At 43.5% G+C, this 17,194-nt stretch overlaps 1 protein-coding gene across 1 annotated transcript in view; it reads right to left on the minus strand.

The window, feature by feature from the left end:
• The window catches only part of NLRC5 (NLR family CARD domain containing 5), an 85,017-nt gene extending 68,153 nt beyond the window's left edge, over window positions 1-16,864 (minus strand). Inside the window, exon 1 of the mRNA XM_077751264.1 lies at window positions 16,810-16,864. The gene's annotated coding sequence lies outside the window, so the exon portion shown is untranslated. The remainder of the gene's footprint in view (window positions 1-16,809) is intronic.
• Between the last annotated feature and the right edge of the window lie 330 nt (window positions 16,865-17,194).

Genomic DNA, 17,194 nt, shown 5'->3' on the forward strand with positions numbered 1-17,194 from the left:
CAGGCCTTTGCTGACGCAGAACCTGAGGTCCCAGCAGGGAGGGGACCTGGCCAGGCGACTGCTGGAGAGCTGCAGCTGAACAAAGGTCTCCTGGCCCTCTTGGAGGGGGAGGGGGCAGTGCACAGGTAGGAGTGGGGAGGGACCCAGAGAGGGAGAGCAGCCCACGCCTACACCCAGGCCTACACCTACTGATGCCTGGGCGGTACCTGTCCCAGATTCAATGAGGCCTCTCTCTCCTCCTCACTGCAAACTGGGGAATCTGCGTCCCAGCCCGTGTAACTAGGTTTTAAGTCAGCTTCTTCATCCCCACCACCTTCCTACTCAAAGGGCTTGAGCCCTCCTCTGGGATCAGGGCGCCCTAGAGCCAGCAGGTGACCTGGTTGTAGGCGTGCCTCTCCCGCTCAGCCCTGGCATGAGGTGGCTGGTGAGGCCTCCGGGAGGCTTTTCCCAACATGCTTCTGGAAGAGCTTCCAGAAGGCTCTTCTAGCATCTGCCAGGCCACGTCAGGGGTTCACAAACTTGTCTGCACATTAGAATAATGGGGCGGGGTGCTTTCAAAAATTCCAATGGGCCACACCTGAACCAATCACAGCATCATCTCTAGGGGTGGAACATCAACACGTGTACTTCTGGAAGCTTCCCCAAGTGATCTCGTGTGCAGACAAGCTTGGGGACTGATGTTCTAGGCACTATGACACCAGTTCTCCACTCCCGGTGCGGGGAGACTCGTTCGGTGTTCCCTCGCCCTTGTTACCCTGATGCTCCAGCAAACCAGACCCACATGAGCCTTGCCCTCTGAAAGGCTGGGGACAGACGCCACCAAGATAGCCTTATTTAGACGAAAGCCTGTGGGTGTCTCCCGATGACTAACACTTCCGCCTCCGCCTGTCCCTGGCACCTTGTGCCGCAGCTCTGTGGCTCCGGAGGCTGCTCTCACACAGGCCTGGGCTCGGCACAGCTGCACCAAACTGGAAAGGAAGCCAAGGGCTGGAAATTCCCTCTTTATCCCCAACCATCCTTTGGGAGAGGATCCGCGGGGAGTTTGGTTTCGGAGTTCTGGGGGACAGAACTGACTTCCAAAGGCAGTCAGAGAAGGGAAAATACCATAGGATCTCACTCACACATGGAATTTAAAAAAACCAAACCAAACTAGACAGCCAACCAACCAACCAACAAAGCAAACAAAAGATACCGAGAACATATTGGTTGGCAGGGAGTGCTGCTGGGGGCTGGGCAAAATGGGTGAAGGGGATCAAAAGGTACCGACTTCCAGTTATAAAATAAATACATCGTGAGGATATAAAACACAGCAGGATGACTATAGTTAATAGTATCCTATTGCATATTAAATCATTAAGAAATAGATCTTAAAAGTCCTCAACACAAGAAAAAAGTTCTTTGCAACTATGTATGGTGATGGACGTCATTTATTGTGGACATCATTTTGCAATATATATAAATATTGAATCATTATGTTGTCCACCTGAAACTAATATAGCATCATATGTTAATTATACCTTGGTAAAAAATAAATATATTTTTCAATAAATGTATAAAATAAGACCTATACTGAATCCAGAGACTTTTGACTAATTGAAACACCACCATACGACCTTCAATGAATGGTCTTCTTTCCAAAGGAAATTCCCATTTCCATAGATCTTTAGTATTTTTCTTACAAAAAAATAATCAGTCATTGAAAAAGTCCTAAACATTGCAGAAATAAAACTTAAAGTTTATATTTCACGATCTCACCTATTAGGGAGAGGCATACAATTTCTATGACTTTTTACCCATATTGGAGGACATTTTTGCCTGATCTAAGAATCAGAAGAACATCATTTTTTAAATGATGTTTATTTAGTTATTTTGAGAGAAAGAGAGAGGCAGAGCGAGGAGGGGGGGTGGTACACAGAATCTGAAGCAAGCTCCAGGCTCCCAGCTGTGAGCTGTCAGCTGTCAGCACAGAGACTGATGTGGGGCTCGAACTCACAAACCATGAGATCATGTCCTGAGCTGAGGTCAGACGCTTAACTGACTGAGCCACCCAGGTGCCTCAGAAGATCATCATTTCTTTAAATTTTTTTTCTAAAAATAATTTCCCATTTAACTTTATTTCTAAAGTATTGCTCACCATGAACAGAAGATAACACTCAAAACAAAAACAAATACAAAAACCACCCCACCAGAAAACAAAAAGCCCAAAAGAAAATGGTGCTGTTGAACTAGAAAAAGTGTTACTGCTTGCCCAGGGCTCTGACTTGGGGCCCGGACTCCCGTTGCTGAAAAGGAGACCAGGAGTGTGAGAAGCACTAATTCAGCACCAACGGAGACTTTCTCTTTGACTAATCAGGAAGGACTAATGAGAACTGAAAAGAAGACAGTATTCTCACTTTGCGATTCAATTAGCATGAAAGCCCTGACTACACACCTCCTAAAGTCATCTTGTTGACTCCTACTGGATACGTCTTTCTTCGGGGAAACACTGACCTGCCCATTTCAGGAAGAAGATGCTGAGGCCCAGAGATGCACAGGACACCCTTAAGAACTCAGGGAAAAGACTACCATGAAGACACATAAGTCAGCAAATTATTTCCCTTTACAACAAGATGCCACAAGGTCCAAAGGCCTCAGAGTACCAGCTCCCCAGGGTTCGAATGCTCCCTCCATTTTGTCATGAGAGGCAAAAAGAACCACCAAGGCAAGGGACTGATGGGGATCCGGTGATGGTGCAGGCTCTATCCCTCCACCAAGGAGGTGTTCCGTCATGCACTTTCTCAGCTGCCTGCAGCCTCTACATCTGCGCAGTATTTTAGGAGGGACATTTAGAAACAGACATTTTAAAAATAAAGGTCAAGGAGAGGATTCCAGAAGACGGCAGAGTAGGAAGCCCCAGGACTCTCTCTCCCCACCTAGATGGCGCTGGCACAGGCACAATCTGTCTGATGGAATTGCTTTGGAACTCTGAAGTCTTTGGAGACTTGTCACTGCCAGGGGAAGGCTTGGGTGGTAAGTTGTGGTTAATTTTGGTCACTTCCAGCTCTAAGCACAGTAGCAGCTCTCCGTACCCCAAACCTGGTCACATGGCACACCGTTGTGCGTATGTTCCTGAAGCAGCCTGTGCACAGCCTGCAAGAATCAGGGTGAGTAAAAAGGACCTTGTGCTCCAAATATTGGAGATTTGTGCTCTGATTGCTGACTATAGCTTTTGATCACAGAGGTGCAGGGGGAAATAAAGGTAGGTAGTCATTGTTGTAAGATCATCTCCTTCTGGTTAAACTGTCAGGAGATTTAAGGGTCTAGACCCCTTTGTTCCCACCACTATTCTTCCCTTCTCCCTTTTCTGGAGCTAGACATTCAAGACTAGGACACAGAATCTGCATATAAGGAGAAAACTAGAGAGTGACTACATATGCCCAAGGAAACCTCAACATAAACACAAGAAGACATTAGGTTTACACCTCAGACTGATCCTCAGCACAAAGACAGCCCACAACAATGAAAAAAAACAAACAATAACCAAAAACAGTAAGGAAAATCCCAGCAGACTCTGGGGAAAGGAGAGAATTTGATTTCCAGAGTTACCATGTTATTATATTCAAATGTTCAGTGTTCAATCAGAAGAATCACAAAACATATGAAGAAATGGGAAAGTATGGCTCATTCAAAGGGGAAAGAAAATCAACAGAAACCACCTGAGAAAGACTTCATGGCAGACATATCAGACAATGACTTTATAACAACTGTCTTAAAGGGCGCCTGGCTGGCTCAGTCAGTGGAACATGCAACTCTTGATCTTGGGGGTGTGGGTTCCAGCCTCACCCCCGGTGTGGAGATTGCTTAAAAATAAAATCTTTAAAAATTGTCTTAAATGTTCAAAGAACTAAAGAAATATGTGCAGAAAGTCAAGAAAGCAATATGTGAACAAAATGAAAAAATCAATAGAGAGAGAACTTAAAAATAAACCAAAAAGAAATTCAGAAACTGACGAGTACAACTACTGAAATGGAAAATTCACTAGAGGGATTCAAAGGCAGATCTGAACAGGTAGAAGACTCAGTGAACTTAAAGACAGGGCAATGGAAATTACTGAAGCTGATGAACAAAAAGAAAAAAAGATTGAGAAAAAGCAAACAGAGCCTAAGGGACCTGCACATCATTAGGTGGACCAAGATGCACAATGTGGGAGTCCCAGAGGTGAAGAGAGGGAATAAAGGGAGGCAGAGAGAATATTTGAAGAAATAACAGTGGAACATTTCCCTAACTGGATGAGAGACATGAATATAAACATTCGAAAAGCTCAACAAACTAACTCCAAGTAAGGTGAACTCAAGGGAATCCAACCAAGACACATTATAATCATACACTCAAAAGCCAAAAACAAAGAGTGAATCTTGAAAGCTGCAAGAGAGAAGCAAACCATCACATACAAGGGATTCTCAATAAAATTATGTGTAGATTTCTCATCAGAAACTTTGGAGGCTAGAAGACAGTGGGCGGATATATTCAAAGAGATAAAAGAAAAAATTCTATTAATGAAAAACCTTGTGGCTGGCAAAAGTGTCCTTTGAAAGTGAGAGAGAAATCATGACATTCCCAGATAAACATATATATATATGTTTATATATGTATATATATATATAGTTCTTTTAAACTATAAAAGAAAAAAAGGGAAAAAAAGAATGTTGTAACTTCAGGATGTTAAATGTCATTCTCATGGTAACCACAAAGAATAAAGCTATAGAATACAGACAAATGGAAATTAAGAAAAAATTTAAACATTTCACTACAAAAAATTAAACACAAAAGAAGACAGAATGCAAGAAGTCAGGGACAAAAACTCTGTAGAGCATATAAAAAACAAATAGTACAAAGACAGAAGTAAGTCCCTCCTTGCCAGTAATCATGTTAAATGTAAATGGATTAATTCTCTAGTCAAAAGAGAGATTGGCAGAATAGATAAAACCACATGATTCAATTATATGCTGTCTACAAAAGACTCACTTGAGATACAAAGACAAAAACAGATTGAAAGTAAAAAAACGGAAAAAGATATTCTATGCAAATAATAACCAAAAGAGAGCAGGAATGGCTATCTTAATATCACAGAAAATAGACTTTAAATCCGAAAAGATTATGAGACAAAGGAAATTAGATAAGAGTAAAAGTTTCAACACAGCAAGGAGATGTAGCAATGATAAACATTTACATACCTAACACAGGCCACCAAAATGGAGAAATAGACAGTTTTAGAATAACAGTTGGAGATGGCAATGCCCAACTCACAATAATGGAGAGAACAACAGAAGAAGAGAAATAAGGAAACAGAGGACTTAAGCAATACAATAAACCAACTAGACAGACATATACAGGGCACTCTGCCCAACAACAGCATACACATTCTTCTCAAGGGCACATGCATTATTTCCCAGGATAGACCATATTTTAGGTCATACATTAAGTCTCAGTAGATTTTATTTTTCAAGTTTATTTATTTTGAGAGAGAGTGTGTAGGTGGGTGAGCAGGAGGAGGGTGNGGGGAGAGAGAAAATCCCAAGTAGATTCTGAGCTGTCAGAGTGGGGCCCAAGGGGTGCTTGATCTCATGAATCATGAGATCAGGACCTGAGCTGAAACAAAGGGTCAGACACTTAAACTGAGCTACCTAGGCGCTCCAAGTCTCAATAGATTTTAAAAGATAGATGTCACACAAAGTATCTTCTCTGACCATGAGATGAAAAGAGAAAGCAATAACAAAGAAAACTGGAAAATTCACAAAATTGTCAAAATTAAACCACTTTTTTTTTTTTTTAAAAAGGTTATTTATTTTGAGAGAGAGTAAGAGGAGGAGGGAGGAGTGAAGGGAGGAGTGAAAGGAAGGAGTCTCTCTCTAGAGAGAGACGGAGAGAGAATCCCAAGCAGGCTCCACACTTGTACACTCAACCAACTGAGCCATCCAGGTGCCCCTAAACCACACACTTAAACAACCAATAGAGCAAATAAGAAATTACAGAAGACATTAGAAAATACTCAGAAATAAATGAAAAAACATAACATACCAAAATGTGTGAGATACATGAAGGCAGTGCTAAACTTATAGTTGCAAATGAATGGCTATATTAAAATACAAGAAAGATCTCACATCAACAGATTAACTTTACAGTTTATGGAACTAGAAAAAGAAGAACAAACTAAAACCAAAACCAGCAGAAAAAAGGAAATAATAAATACTAGAGCAGAAGTATAGGACATAGAGAACAGAAAAACAATAGAGAAAAATCAATGAAACCAAAGTTGGCTCTTAAAAAGATCAACACAATTGGTAAATTTTTAGAAATATTAAGAAAAAAAGAAGATTCAACTTACTAAAATCATAACTGAAAGTGGTATTACTACCAATTCTACAGAAATAATAAGGATTATGAAAGAGTACTATGAATAATTATATTTCAACAAATTGGGAAACCTAGATAAAAATGGAGACATTTCTAGAAACACACAACCTACCCAGACTAACTCACGAATAATAGAAAATCTGAATAGACCTGTAATCTCCTAATAAGGAGATTAAATCAGTAATCCAAAATCTCCCAACAAAGAAAAGGCTTGGACCTGCTGGTTTCACTGGTAAATTCTATCACACCTTTAAAGAGGAGCTAATACCAGTTCTTCCCAAACTTTTCCAAAAATTGAAGGGGAGGATACACTTCCTAACTGACTTATGAGGTCAGCATAATCCTGATACCAAAGCCAGGATACAGACACTATAAGAAATCTATAGACTAATATTCCTTATTAACATTAATGTCAAAATACTAGCAAGCCAAATGCAAAGCCTATTAAGAGGATTATACAGCATGACCAAGTGGGATTCATTCCTGGAATGCAAGGATGGTTTAATACATGAAAATTGATCAATGGAATACATCATATTAACAAAAGGAAGAAAAAAAACCCCACATAATCATCTTGGTTGATGCAGAAAACACATTTAACAAAACTCAACATGCTTTCATTATTTTTTTAAAACTCAATGAACTAAGAGGGAACCTGGGTGGCTCAGTTGGTTGAATTTCCAACTTCAGCTCAGGTTACAATCTCATAGTATATGGGTTTGAGCCCCATGTTGGGCTTTGTCCTGATAGCTCAGAGCCTGGAGCCTGCTTCAGATTCTGTCTCTGTCTCTCTCTCTGCTCCTCCCCCACTCTCTCTCTTTCTCAAAAATAAATATGTAGAAAATCCTGGCCTGCACAGAAAAACCATTAGAATTAATGCATGAATTTGGCAACGTCACAGGATATCAAGTCAACACACAATAGTCAGTTGCATTTCTCTCCACAAATGATGTAGAATCAAAAAAGGAAATTACGAAAATGATTCCATGTACAATTGCATCAAAAATAATAACATACCTAAAAATTAACATATGAGGTGAAAAACGTGCACAATAAAAACTACAAAACATTACTGAAAGAAATTAAAAGCATAAATAAATGGAAACACATTATAGGTTCATGGAATGGAAGACTTCATAATGTTAAAATGTCAATATTATCCAAAGCAATCTATGGATTCAATGAAATTCCCATCAGAATCCCAGTGATGTGTTTTGCAGAAATAGAAAAACCCATCTTAAAATGGAATCTCATATGGAATCTCAAGGGACACCAAATAGCCAAAAAAAAAAAAAATCCTGAAAAAGAAGGACTCATAATTTCTAATTTCAAAACTTACTACAAACTAAATCAAAACAGTGTGGTATTGACATAAAAACAGACATACAGCTGACTCTTGAATAGGATGGGTTTGAACTATGCATGAGCCTATTTCTACATGATTTTTTTTGATAAATACAGTACATTATGGTAAATATATTTTCTCTTCCTCATGATTTTCTTAACATTTTTTTCTCTAGCTTACTTCTTTGCAAAAATACAGTATAGAATACATATAACATGCAAAATATGTGTTAATCGACTGCTTATGCTATTGGTAAAGCTTCTGGTCAAACAGTTTGTGACCAGTAGGTAAGTATTTGGAGAGTCAAAAAGTCATATCTGGATTTTTGACTGCCCGGAGGTCAGCATCTCTAGCCTCTACATTGTTCAAGGGTTAACTGTATAGACTAAACGAATAGAATAGAAGGCCCAGAAATAAACCTTTGCATATATAGCCAACTGATTTTTTTACAAAGGTGTCAAGACTGTTCAATGGGGGAAAAGAACAGTCTTCAATACATGGTGCTGGGAAACTGGACGTCTACAGGCGAAAGGATGAAGTTGGACCCTTACTTTATGCCACATACAAAACTAACTTGAAATGGATCAAGGGCCTAAATAAGACCCGAAACAATAAGACTCTTAGAAGAAGACATAGGACAAAAGCTGAACCACACTGGATTCGGCAATGATTTCTTGGGTATGATCCCAAAGGCACAGGTAACCAAATATATATCTTAGATCTCACAAAATTTTACTTTCGGATTTCATGAAAATGTTTTCACTTCTGTGCATCAAAGACACTAGCCACAGAGTAAAAAGGCAACCCACAGAATGTGAGAAACTATTTGAAAAACATGTATTTGACGAGGGATTTATAATCAGAATATATAGAGAATGCCTAAAATTCAACAACAAAACTAAATGCCTGTAATTGAACAACAAAAAGACAAACGACTCAATTCAAAAATGGGCAAAGGACTTGAAGAGACATTTCTCCAAAGGTCTATGAATGGCCAATAAGTGCCCTTAGGGAAATGCAAATCAAAGCTACAGATACCACCTCACACCCATTAGGATGGCTACCATCAAAAAACAAAACAAAGCTGAAAACATCAAGTGCTGTCGAAGATGTAGAGAAATTGGAATGCCTGAGCACTGCTGGTGGGCCTGTAAAATGGTACAGCTGCTGCAGAAAACAGGATGGTGACTCCTCAAAGAAATTAAAAATAGAATTACCGTATGACCCAGCAATTCTTCTTCTGAGCATACACCCAAACGAACTGAGTCTCAAAGTGATATTTGTACATCCATGTTCAGAGCAGCATTATTTGCAATAGCTAAAACATGGAAGTAACCTGAGTATCCATCAATGGAGGAATGGACAAGCAAAATGTGTAATATTATTCAGCTTTAAAAGTGAAGGAAATCCTGCAAAATACAATATGGCTAACCCTTGAGGATATAATGCCAGGTGAAATAAGCCAGTCACAAAAAGCCAAATACCGTACAATTGCACTTAAATGCGGTACATAGAGTTATCAGGGAGGAGGTGCTGGGGAGTTACTGGGCAATGGGCATAGAGTTTTGGTTTTACAAAATGAGTCCGGGGTGGGGGGTGGATGGGGGTGATAGCTGCACAACAGCGTGATGGACATAATACCACTGAATATTTTAAGTGGGTAAAATGGTTAAGATGGTAAATTTTATGTTACGTGTATTTTAACTTAGTAAAGTCCATATATTCCTTTAGAAGTCCACCCTGAAGGGCACCTGGGGAGCTCAGTCAGTTAAGCAGCAGACTCTTGATTTCCGCTCAGGTCATAATCTCGTAGTTCATGGGGCTGAACCCCACACTGGGCTCCACGCTGACAGTGCTCGGAGCCTGCTTCTGATTCTCTCTCTTCCTCTCTCTCTCTCTCTCTCTGCTCCTTCCTACTGTGCACTTGCTGTCTCTCAAAATAAATAAATAAACTTAAAAAAAAAAAAAGTCCACACCAAGAACCTAGCCTAAGGAAATAACCCAGAATGTGAAAAGCTCTAGCTACCAGGATGTTCACCACAGCGCTGGATATCAGACACTTTTCCTGATACAGATAAACTGGCTGAGACACCAAGCCACCTGGAATACAGTGGCCTCCGGAAGGTTAGGGTCCCCCCAGGGCTTCCCCCACAGGGGAGGGGATGGAGGCTGTAGTGACGAGGTCTTCTCTAGTGAAAGGTTCCTGTTGCAGGTCCAGCCTTTTGTTTTTTTTGTTGTTGTTGTTTTTTTTAATTTTTTTTAATGTTTTATTTATTTCTAGGAGAGAGAGAGACAGCGCGAGCAGGGGAGGGCCAGAGAGAGAGGGTGTCACAGACTGAAACAGGCTCCAGGCTCTGAGCTGGCAGTCAGCACAGAGCCCGACGCGGGGCCCGAACCCACGAACCGTGAGATCATGACCTAAGCGAAAGTCGGACGCTCAACCGACTAAGCCACCCAGGCGCCCCAAGTCCAGCCTTTTGTTAAATTAGATGCAAAAAATTCAGTCACAAGAAGCACTGTGAGCACAGAGGACTTTAAACTTCTCCTCTTCTTTTCTCCTTCTCTTTCTCTCTTCCTCCCCTCCTCCTCCTTTTTCTTTTTGCCCGTCTCTGCCTGGTTCCCCCCTCCTCCAGACATCATCACGGTTCATGGCTTGCTGCCCTCAATTGTCCCAGGTGACCCTTATGAGAAGGCCATGCCTGGGGTCTGCACACAACCTTCCTCACCCTCCAAGTGCCTACCCGCTTGCCTAGCTAGTCTTTCTTCACTGCAGCCAGGCCTCTCAACCACCGCACATCTCTGTGTAATTGTTATCGTTTTCTGTTGGCACATCAGTGAGACTTTGTCATGTTCTCGGCTGTAACCCAGTCCCCAGCGCAGGACCTGACATGTTATACAGAAGCTCGCGCTGAGTGGGCTGATGATCGCTGGGCGGAGCCGGGTGGGAATCTGTGCTGTCGGTACCCACCACCCGTGGAGAAGGGGGCATCACCCCACCGAAAACGCCCTTCGGCCATCGTACCTCCAAGAAGTTTCTAGGGGTCTCCTCCCTGGGCGGTCTAGCCTCTCTCCCTCTCCTCCCCTCTCTTAGGAGCAAAATCAGCGCCCCACACCTAGCACCCCACCGCACTCACATACTCCATGCACAGTCTGCCCCACCCCCACGTCCTGGTCCTTGCTGACCACTTTGTGCCCAGGGCCCGCCCACTCCAATCCTATCAAGGTATTTTCCCAACAGTACTTCCCTTCCTGAGAGGGATCGGGATGGGGGAGGGGGGGCTGTGGAAAGAATTAAAATGACACATTTGTTTTTTATATAAAAGAGAAGAAACAATCCACGTTAAGACCAATGCTTAAAAAAGTGGATATGGTTCCACCATTCTACAGGCAACTATGTGGCCACTCAAAGTTACAGTGTACTCATATTACAGACAACGAGACAACTTCCTTAACGTGTACAGTGGTTTTTTACAGCTTAATAGGAAAAAGACCCACAGCCCAATGGAAAAGTGGACAAAGGGTATGAAGAGACAGATTATGGAAAAGGAACTGCAAGTGACCCTTTAAATATTTGAAAAGATAAGAGAAATGAGGGGGCAAGACACCATTATTCATCTCGCAGATCTACAAATATGGAGAAGTTTGATACCACGTGTGTTGAGGAGGGTGTGGGAACCAGGTTCCCTCACACAGACCTGCTGGGAGTGAAAACTGGGGCAACATGTAAGGAGGGTAATTTGCCATGTTTATTAAAGCTCAAATGGTGCATCTTCCCTTTGATCTTGCAAATCTTGCATATGTGAGAATATGAGCCCATGATGACTCAACAAACATATTCATTACAGCACTGTTTGGGACAGCAAGAGCAGGAAACAACCTAAATGCCCAAGAGCAGTTAAATTAATTATGAGACAACCACAATGGAGAAATACATTTAGCTGCTAAAAAGAAAAAGGCAGATATTTTTGTTTTGTGTTGATGTGGAAAGATTTCCAAATTCCATTAAATTTTAAAAACGGTACAGGGGCGCGTGGGTGGTTCAGTCAGTTGAACATCCGACTTCGGCTCCAGGCATGATCTGTGTGTGAGTTTGAGCCCTGCACTGGGGTCGCTGCCATCAGCACAGAGCCCGCTTTGGACCCTCCGTCTCCCTCTCTTTCAGCCCTTTCCCTGCTTGCGCTCTGTCTCTCTCAAAAGTAAATAAAACATTTTTTAAAAACCCAAAAAAACAAAAAAAGATAAAAAACACTATCTAGAGTATATCACCATTTGTGATAAGGGGGAAAATATATACATATATTTGTATATATACAATATTGTGTGTGTGTGTGTATGTGTGTATTTGTGAAGGCCCACCTGAAGTGGAAGGAGACATAAGAACCTGATAACATTGGCTGCCTTCAGGAAGGGTAATCAGCTGGCTGGGAGACAGAGATGGGAGGGAGACTTATTTTTCATTATATACCTATTTGTATGTTTTATATTATTTTACTTTATATGAATGTATTAGCTACTATAAAAATGAAATAATTTAAAAAATGAGATAGGATGTACTTTTCCTGTAATATATAATTCCGTTTTAGTTCAGAAAGTGTAATTCCAGGGGCATCTGGGTGGCTCACTTGGTTGAGCATCTGACTCTTGATTTCGGCTCAGGTCATGATCCCGGGGCCATGGGATCGAGCCCTGCATCAGGCTCCTCACTGAGCATGGACCCTGCTTGGGATTCTCTGTCTGTCTCTCTCTCCCCCTCTGTCCCTCTTCCCCACTTGTGCTTTTTTTCTCTCTCTCTCATAAAAAAATTTAAAAAGTATAATCCCATTTTGGTTTTTACATATGAGTCTATTTAAAAATATGAATATACACACGTAGAAAAACGACTGCAAGTAACCAGAGGGAAAACAGCGACCATCTGAGGTCAAGTCAGTGTTCTCTCGAGGCTCTTCAAAGCTCTCCTTTGCCACATGTCAGAGGCATCTCAGTGAGAAGGACTGTGTAAAACCTTTCCGGGGAAGACTCCCACGTCTGAGAATTGATGAGAAGGCTCTGGAGTGACCCAAAGGATGGAGCAGGAGTCCCATTGCAGAGAGTCAGGCTTGAAACAGGATAAATGGGTGAACTCACATTTCCCCAGGCCTCTCATCTCCCTACCCCAGGAGAAAATGACTGCTTTCATGCCCTGGTCAACTAGGGAGAGAGAATGTCCACAGGGCAGAAGAAGAGACTGGGGACAGAGATGGCCAGAACTAAGCTCATACCCATCTCCACCCTCCCGATTCACGGAGAGCTAAAGAACACTTAGGGCTTCCCAAAGGAATGGAACAGCGGTCCATGCCAACTTTACCCAGCTTTCAAGGACCCAGGAACCCCCCAGATGGCATGCAGGTTACACAACCATGCCTATTTTACAGGTAACGGGTCCCACATATTACCAAGTGCTTGCCTGCCTCACCGCTTCTGCAATGGTTTTAAGTACACCGTGTGGGAGAGACATGTTCTCCAGAGTGACCAGAGGGACCAAAAATCTTCCCTTTCTAGAAAACCTATACCAACAGCCAAAGTGATCAATCTTTCAATTCTTTTTTCTTGGCAGATCACCTGGATGTTTTCTTTGCAGACTAGATTTCAGCCAAGGTAGACCTGTGGACTACCAGCCAACACTCAAAAATAGACCTGGCAAAGGACACCAGTAGTTTATGTCCTCAGGGCACCTACCAAAAGTTTTTACAGGGCGCCTGGGTGTGGCTCAGTTAGTTGAGTGTCTGACCTTGGCTCAGGTGGTGATCTCGAAGTTCATGAGTTTGAGCCCCCCATCGGGCTCTCTCACAGAGCCCGTTTAGGATCCTCTGTTCCCTCCTCTTTCTGCCTCTCTCCCACTTGCACTCTCTCTCTAAAAAATAAACAAACATTTTTTTAAAAAGTTTTTACAACATATTGGCACTTGTATTAATTTGTTTCATCCTTAGTCCAACTCTGCCTGGAAGGGGGAAGAGAGGTTCTGGGATGGTGATTTCAGTTCCTAGCTTGGTTAGAGTCGTAACAAAGTACCCTCCAGGGGAAAGTCCTTCCTTGCCTTTTCTGGCGTCTGGTGGTTGCCGGCGATGCTTGCGGCTCCTTGCCTTTCAAATCCATCATTCTGATTTCTGCGTCTTGTTGTCACATGGCTGTTATCTCACTGTGTGCTGACCTCTTCTCTTACAGGGACACCAGTCCAAGTGAGTTAAAGGCCCACTTACTCTGATATGACCTCATCTTTTTTATGTTTAATTTTTTAACATTTATTTATTATCGAGAAACAAGAGAGAGACAGAGCATGAGCAGGGGAGGGGCAGACAGAGAGGGAGACACAGAACCCGAAGCAGGCTCCAGGCTCTGAGCTGTCAGCACACAGCCCGACATGGGGCTCGAACTCACGAACCACGAGATCATGACCTGAGCCAAAGTCGGACGCTTAAATGATTGAGCCACCCGGGCACCCCTGGTATGACCCTCATCTTAACCAAGCACATCTGCTAGATGACCTTATTTTCAAACACACATTCAGAAATCCTGGGGGTTAGGACTTCAACATATCTTTTCCAGGGACACAGTTCAACCCACAACAAATGGGAAAAGACATAGTAACAAGTTTTGTGGAATTTTTCCCAGCGGGGAGGGGGTATGTGGGTTGCGGTACAGAGAGACTGACCTGGCCCTGCAAACATCAATCCCCTCTGCAACTTTATTATTATTATTATTATTATTATGAAACAGTTGCAGAGAACTTTCCCTCTGCTTGTCCGCCTTCATCAAGGACCCATGGCTGTTCGCTTGCTTGTGTGGTGCTGTGAGGTTTGACCATGCGACCGGGACAGATCTCATCTCAACTAACCATGAAGCACTCTCTGAAGGACATATTATCATCCCCATTTCACAGATAAGAAACTGAGCTTCTGAGAGACGTCCGTTCACAGTCACCCCGCAAATACAAGGTGCTGGGAGCCCTGGTCTGCCTGCCTCTCGCTCCAAGGGCCACACTGTGTGCCGTGCTATGGAGACAAGGCAGGTGGCCATGATCCATGGCCAGTTGGCACTAGAGTCCAGCCACGTTTGAGGAGAGCATGTGGGAGAGGAGCCTCGATACACCCCAAAATAATCAGCCTCCCCTCCTTCTGTGTTCTCCAGTAGGAGACCCGGCCGAGTGCTTTTCTGGGCTTACTGCTACCTGGAGAGAAGGAAAAGCAATTTGGAGGGATGAAGCTCTGGGTACAGGCGTGGGGTACACCCCATGTCCCTCCACCCCCAGGTTTGGGAGATTAGAAGTGCTGATTTTCAAACTGGGTGTTTTTTTAATGTTCATTTATTTATTTTTGAGAGAGAGAGAGCACGCACAAGTGGAGGAGGGGCAGAGAGAGAGAGGGAGATGCAGAATCTGAAGCAGGCTCCAGTCAGAACAGAATTCGACAGGGAGCTCGAACCAAGTGAGTTCGAACTCACAAGCTGTGAGACCAGGACCTGAGCGAAGTCAGAAGCTTAACCGACTGAGCCACCCAGGTGCCCTTTCTGTTTTTTAAGTCTGCAAACCCCCAACTGTTTAAAAAGGAAACATGAGGATCCCCAACTTATAAAACGGATGCAAAGCATGCTGAAGGTGAAGACCTCTCCCATACCTCCCCAAATGGCCACCTTGGCAGACTCCAGGTCCTGACCGCCTGAGTGAGAAAAATGTCTATAAACCACATAAAATGCAAAAAAAAAAAGCAGGTAACAAAACGCACCCATGCCTTCACTTACTATGGGGTTAAAAGGTTCGTTGGAAATAGTCTGGAAATCTGACACTAAGAAATTACTGTGAAAGTGCTCACAGTCTTCAGATGGTGTGGTTATTATTATTTTTTTTAAAGATTCCTTATCTTTTTAGTACATTCTCAGATATTTCGGTTGAAATGTTGTGATGTCTGTTTGAAATTTGTTTCAAAATGAGGTGTGGTAGGGGCGCCTGGGTGGTTCTGTCTTCGGTTGAGCAAGTAACTCTTGGTTTCAGCTTAGGTCATAATGATCTCAGGGTCTCGGGTGGAACCCCATGCTCAGCAGGGAGCCTGCTTAAGTTTCTCTCCCTCCCTCTCTCTCTCTCACCACCCCCTTCCCTTCTTTCTCACTCTTTCTCTGTAAAATAAAAAGATAAATAATGAGGTGAGAGGAACCTGGGCCGCAGAACGTTGGTGTGGTCATTACGTGGGGCTTCTCCCCTGGCTCAGCCTAACTCTATTCCTTCTACTCTATCAGTGCGGCACTGTCCGTAACAAAAACCATTTTTAGGCTGAAAAGACTGAATTGTGCATAATGAGCAGCATGACTTCTGTAGCTTTTTAATAAAATTGTAATTGAAGCACAGGTGGCATTCGTTATATTAGTTTCAGGTGTAGACACACAGATTCGACAATTCCGGACACGTATATACAGCACCAAGGAGAACATTGCCTCTACTTCCTCTGCTGCACTTTTCATCTGCGTGAATTATTTATTTTATAACCGAAAGTCTGCACCGCTTATCTGCAAAGCACTTTATTGAAGTATGACTGACATACAAAAAGCTGTGTATATGTAACGTATACAACCTGATGAGGTTACAAGTAAGTATACATCTGTGAAGCCATCACCACAGTCTGTGTCATAAACCCACCCATCACCTCCAAAAGTTTCCTCCTGCCCTCTAGTTGTGTGTGTGTGTGTGTGTGTGTGTGTGTGTGTGTGTGTGCGCTATAGGCTGTATGCTGTACAGACGATCTCTAGGACTTACTCAATCTGGGTATCCAAACTAAGTTCGTACCTCTTAATCCCCTTGATGTATTTCGCCCAACCCCCAGTCATCTCCCAGTTCTTTAATTCTTTAAAAAGCAATTAAAAGTTAAAGTTCCAGGAGGCGATAAGGGCGTTGGGAGGGTGGGGGACAGGCGAGCGCAGCCGCGTGCCCCGTCCCTCAGCCCGGGGGCTGGGGGAGGGAGGGGACCCCCACTCCCCTTCCTCTNCCCCGCGTCCCCGCGCCGCTCGCCGGGACTGCCCCGCGGCCCCCGGACGCGCTCTCTACTCACCGGCTGCGCTCCGGCCCCCTGCGCTCCTGCCCCTGCGCGCTGCGCACGAAACTGAAAGCTACAGCGCGGAGAGCTGCGGGCCAGTGCCGGGAGCCGGAGGCCGCTGCCGGGAAATCACGTGGATCCGCGGTGCCCGAGCNGTCGGAGCGCTGCAGGAGGACCCCGGGATGAGTCCAACCCTCCCGGTCTCCTGCGACGCTAAGGAGGCGGTGACAAGGTGGGAAAGAGGAGGTGGTCGCTGTGCAGGAGGAGAAGACGGAACCCAGCCGGCCTGGCTCCTGTGGCGGTGCTCTCCGGCATGAGGCGAGGGGGAAGGGAGTAACAGCAACAAGTGGTCTTATTAACGGAGCCTTTGACTTTCTCACACGGTGCCAAACACTATCTA

Source organism: Crocuta crocuta, unplaced genomic scaffold (assembly GCF_008692635.1).
Source record: "Crocuta crocuta isolate KB4526 unplaced genomic scaffold, BGI_CrCroc_1.0 scaffold124, whole genome shotgun sequence".
Lineage (NCBI taxonomy): Eukaryota > Metazoa > Chordata > Mammalia > Carnivora > Hyaenidae > Crocuta > Crocuta crocuta.